The sequence below is a fragment of the Octopus bimaculoides genome, chromosome 14 (genome assembly GCF_046866305.1).
Source record: "Octopus bimaculoides isolate indiv1 chromosome 14, ASM4686630v1, whole genome shotgun sequence".
In the NCBI taxonomy this organism is placed as follows: domain Eukaryota; kingdom Metazoa; phylum Mollusca; class Cephalopoda; order Octopoda; family Octopodidae; genus Octopus; species Octopus bimaculoides.
The window spans coordinates 43,175,281-43,181,280 of record NC_142941.1 but is presented as its reverse complement, the minus strand read 5'-3'; the positions used below and the strand labels follow the sequence as shown (position 1 = coordinate 43,181,280).

At 33.4% G+C, this 6,000-nt stretch overlaps 1 protein-coding gene across 2 annotated transcripts in view; it reads left to right on the top strand.

The window, feature by feature from the left end:
• Nucleotides 1-540: 540 nt before the first annotated feature.
• Nucleotides 541-6,000, top strand: part of LOC149132707 (uncharacterized) — a 39,652-nt gene continuing 34,192 nt past the window's right edge. The window contains exon 1 of one of the 2 annotated variants that reach the window (XM_089362741.1): nt 541-1,418. The gene's annotated coding sequence lies outside the window, so the exon portion shown is untranslated. The remainder of the gene's footprint in view (nt 1,419-6,000) is intronic. The other variant, XR_016244312.1, reaches the window with a different exon arrangement.

The following is a 6,000-nucleotide window of genomic DNA, read 5'->3' as shown; positions in this document are numbered from 1 at the left end:
CTTATTTAATCGATCCCAAGCGGATGAAAGCAAAGTTGTCCTTGGCAAAATTTGAGCTCTGAACACGAAGATGGATGAAATAGTACCAAGCTAATGATTCTGTCAGCTTGCAGCCCTAACAATAATTATAATAATAATAGTAATAATAATAACAACAATGACGACGACAACAACAATAATAATAATGTTTTCTACTATAGGTATAAGGTCTGGAATTTGGTGGGGAGGGGACTAGTTGATTACATTAACCCCAGTGTTTCGCTGGTACTTAATTTATCGATCCCTGAAAGGATGAAATGCAAAGTCGATCTCAGCAGAATTTGAACTCGGAACATAGCAGCAAATGAAATACCACTAAGCATTTCACCAGGTGTGCTAACTATTCTGCCAGCTCACCGCCTTAATAATAGCAACAACAACAACAAGGATAATGGAATAACAACAGAAAAAGATGGTATAGGCAAACACCAGAAAAGGTTACAGAAAATGAGAAAGCAACTATAGTCTGGGATATGCCAATACACACAGATAGAGAAATTAAGGCCAGATATAGTTGCCAGAGATCACCAAGAAAAAAAATATTTTCTAATTGTTGTATTAATACCAACAGATGACAATGTTTCTCTAACAGAAATGGAGAAGCTTTCAAAATAGAAAGACCTAGAAATAGAGGTAATTCAAATGTGGAGACTAAAAACAGAAACAATTCCTATTATAGTAGGTGAATTAGGTATGTTCGTTTAACGTCTGCTTTCCATAGGATTAACAAGTATATATATAACATACGAAAAATAGTACTGCTATGTATTTCACATATCTTTTATAAAACACTTTCAACACAGTTAAAATAAGAGCATCACAACAAACCACAACACATATTCAAAGCACACTGAGCTGTGCTCGTAGTGCAGTGAAAGCACGTGATAATACTGCTGAGTAATAATAATAATAATAATATGACGGGATAAATTGATTACATTAACATCAGTGCATAGCTAGTACTTATTTCAGCAGAATTTGAATTCAGAACGTAAGGACAGACGAAATACCGTTAAGCATTTTGTCCAGTATGCTAACAATTCTGCCAGCTTGCTGACTCAATAATAATAATAATAATAATAAGAAGAAGAAGAAGAAGAATAGCACCGGGCTGAATAACAACATGGACGTGCTACACCGGGCTCCCTATACAAAAACAAATCTAATCCAATAACATCGATGGAATTAGGCAAAAGAACCGGTGGAAGATTTGAAGGAAGCGGTCTTTTAACGAAGATAATTTTTAAAAAATGAAATTTTACTGCCATACAAAGCACAGGTTCTCCTATGCACGATGTCTCAGTGAAACACGTGCGTTCACACACGCAAAACCAACACCGGAAAGTTTACAAACTATACAAAAGAAATGGAACAAAATAGTAAGTACATATGTTGAATAATTACGCATACACTCGAACGTCTACACAATGATATATACGTTTTGATACCCATAGAACTACACATACATCTTAATGTTTACACAACTACGTGATATTCACAGGACACACTCACGCATACGAAAACATATCACAAACGAAGCCAAAACAAAACTTTTTTTCTTCTTTATAATTTTCATTTTGTGAACAAACAGAGACAGAGTGAACCATTCATAAGTTTAAAACGCCACGAAAAAAAATAAAATAAACTATGTCCGGAGATAAGTCTATCAACAAAAAAAAAAAAAAAAATACAGACGAATACCTATCTGCTAGCCTTAAGAAACTGCGCTACGAGCAATGTTTACATGCTGAGAACTCGGTGACGGTGTTGTCTCAAAAAATTGGCCCTAAACAGACAAATCCGTCCCCTAATGTCAACGCCAAAGCTCGTCATGCCTCAATGATAACAAAGCAGATTGCAAACCAGATTGGTCGTCGACCAAATCACAAAGGGCGACGTACTCGAGATAGATCTGTTAGTCTTAAGAAGCTACGTCACGAGAGCTCGGAGACGGTATTGTCTCAAAAGATTAACCCTAAACAGACAGATCCGTCCCCTAGCGTCAACGTCGAAGCTTGTTATGCCTCACTGTTAACAAAACAAAATACAAACCGGAATGGTCATCGACCGTGTTATAAAGGACCACGTACTCGAATGATGAACCAGATTCGAGGCGAGAAATCTGCTACTGGTTCAAATCTTCCCGACACACAGGAGCTGGAAGTACCCCACAACCGGAATATTCCAACAGATGGCCATCCATGCTCATCACCAAACAACCAAAAGAAAAAGAATGAAAAATGGTCTAGGGAAGATAATAAAGAAGTTCTTACGGCCTTTACCATGCCATATATTTCCCCATAATAATAACAATGAGGATGATGTTGATGATAAAAATGATGATGAATATGAGGATGATGATGATGACAATGCTCCTTTCTTTTTTAGTCTCAAAGCCTTAAGAAGATGCAAAGCATATGAAACTTTTACTAGGGGTTACAAATGAAAGCATATGACACGGTCTGTGAAATATATATTTACAAATATAAAAAAGAAATAGCATGCAAGACATAAAAAAAACATTTAAATATTAAAAAATTACACTATACACACACACACACACACAGAGTTTTTCTAACTTAGAGGATATAAAATCCCTGCTATCTTTTTTTAACTTTCCATTGTTGACTTCTTACTGAAGAAGAACTCTGTCTGAAACTGTCGATTTTCTACTCCTTCATGACAAATTCACTTCTACTGTATAATTTGAACATTGTTAATTTTACGACACTCTTTAAAGCTGATGAATTAGTAGATTTACTAGAGTGAAAGACAACAATCCCCTTTCATCGTTTAATTATCTCCCTTTTATAGTGTGAGATCAAATCTTGTTAGGGGATAACTTTGCTTTTTATAATTCTTGGATTTATAATATTAGTCCCAATCAAGTAGAGAGAGTGGTTTATTTTTCTGTACCCTCTTAGAAAATTGTTAGTCTTGTTCATATATTATATAAACATGGCCACAAACATTGTTGGTCTGTGCTAAGAAAGTGCAGGCCTACTTGTACACTGAGAAATATGGTTCCCAACCACATGGTTTCAGGTTCATTCCCATTAGGGGGCCTTAATAGTTTCTTTTTATCATAATCCTGTGCCAACCAAAGTCTTGTTAGTGGATTTGGGTGATGGAAACTGAAAGAAGATATTTATATATATATATATATATATATATATATATATATATATATATATATATATAAATATATATATGTTTTTGTGTGTGTACATACATGTGTGTGTTGTGTGTGTATGCATATAAATGCCTGTGCGTGCATGTTTGTTTTAGTGTTAGCTTGTTTTGATATTACATGATAGTTAAGGCAGTGAGCTGGCAGAAACATTAGCTTGGGCGAAATGCTAAGTGGTATTTCATCTGTCTTTACGTTCTGAGTTCAAATTCTGCCGAAGTCGACTTTGCCTTTCATACTTTCGGGATTGATAAATTAAGTACCAGTTGCATACTGGGGCCAATCTAATCGACTAGCCCCCCCCCCTCCTCCAAATTTTCAGCCCTTGTGCCTAGAATAGAAAAGGATATCACATGATAGTTATGAGTATCACTGTCATTCAGTTAGTGTCCTTTATTTCCAATCTTCTGAGACATGTCAAGCCTTGGGGAAATATTACCTTGCTTGGAGACAGGTGAGGGTTGTTGACAGGAAGGGCATCCTGCTACAGAAACCCTGCTTCAACAAATTTCATCTGACCCATGTGACTATAGAGAAATTAACAGTAAAGTAGATGATGATGCCATTCTGAGAATCTGCCATTCGTTTTCTAAATATAAATCATTCACATTCTACATTTCTATTTACCAGCAATATTAAGAAAAAGGGTTTGTCAATTTTGCAACAGAATTATGGATATCTAAGGGGATTATTGAAGACAGAGGATATTAAAATCCTTTTATATTCAATATTGACCTTGTTGCTTAAGACTGGGTCATCGTGAGAATTTGAGCAATTTGATTTTTCATATTGTTTGGTTCTCCCTTCTCCTATAAATCTGAAACAATGCGCTTATGTAAGAAATCAATATTTGACATAGCCATCTATATTTCATCTGGAAGATGAGAATAATAATAAAAACTTCAACAAAAATTTTTTAAAAAACCATCAAATGAATATATGCATACAACATCTTAACATGAGAAATTTAATATTTTCTGTAATAATTTCTAAGTGATAGAATCTTGAAACTTCCAGAGTATAGATATTAGTGTTGTTGTAATTTAAAAAAAAAACTAATAATAATATATTAAGTTTACTTTGGTGTTTTGATTAAAAATAACAGAAAATTAAGAATTGATATGTTTGAAAATATGTTTGTTTCAGAAGGAAGATGATTAATTATGTAGAATAATGAGCAACCAGTCTCCCACCCCAACAAAAAGGTGGTAGCTTATATGCTATCAGAACTGAACCATAAAGAAACACACAGATATACACATATATGTATATATATAATACACCTTGCCAAAACATCTGGTGTATTCCAAAACATGGAATAGGGGTAGATGTTTGCAAGAAACAATTTGACCTCTTGCTGTCCAAGGTTTCAGCTGAACCTACATCATAGCAATAAACACAAAAGAAGAAGGCAATGTCAAACTCCCTCACCAATAGCCAATTGACCATTGAAAAGATGAGGATATTGGTAGTGGCCCTGCATGGCCACAGCCTCTGAGCTGAAATGCATAAAAGAATAAGAGAATAAAAAGTGCATACTTATATATACATACATATATATTTTTCATTTATTTCTTTTATGTTTCAGCCTGAAGGCTGTGGTCATGCTGCAGCATATACTCATACACACTCGTACTTGCATATATATAAGTATGTGTACATATATGTGTATGTGTGTGTGGGCTACTCTCTGCTTGTCTTGACATCATGTGATTGTAGTAAACGGGCATCATTCTCATACCAATGCTTTCTTTCGTTTTCAATCTTCATGGAAACGCATCTGACCTAGGAGAAATATTAAATTACTGCAAATGAGATGATGGTTAATAGCAAGAAAGGAAGCACCATGATGAAGAAAATCCACCTCAACTAATTTCCTCTGACCTATACAAGCATGGGAAGGTGCACATTAAATCACTGGTGGTGATGATGATGATGATGATAATGATAACAACTATGACAATGACAATGATGGAGACAATTATGATGACGATAATGATGATGTTGAGGAAGATGATAATGATGATGATGATGATTATGCACCACTCAATGGCTGTGCTGCCAAATCAACAAGCTTGTAATGTCTCGTTCACTTCTTCCTGTAGGGAAAAATCTACATGTGATAGACTAACAACCTCTCCAACGAGAAGATATATCTCTCATCTATTTAGTGTTGACGAAACTATAGATATGTACAAACCATATAAAATCCTTGTGATTCCCAAAACAGATTAACTAGATATTCTGCCTTTGGTTGAATAGTTAGTAATGTGAAAATCTTAGCAGTAAACGATATATATATATATATATAAAAGAAACAAACAAATTTCCTTTATGTAATGTTTAAAGATGAAAACATGTCATATAATTTCTAAAAGAATTACATGACTATATTTGTTAGTAGCTTAGATGCAAACAAATCCTCTTCAGGTTTCAATAAATATATTTGTTAATTGCTCACATGTATAAATCCTTTATTTCTTTTCCAATATGTATTTATATACATACATGCAATATATATATATATAGATATATATATATATATATATATATGTGTATGTATGTATGTAGGTATATATAAATGTATGTATGTACATGTGTGTGTGTGCATATATATATATATATAAATGTATATACATATGTATATATAATATATGTATATATATATATATATAAATGTATATACATATATATACATATGTATATATAATATATGTATATATATATATATATATACATATGTATATATAATATATGTATATATATATATA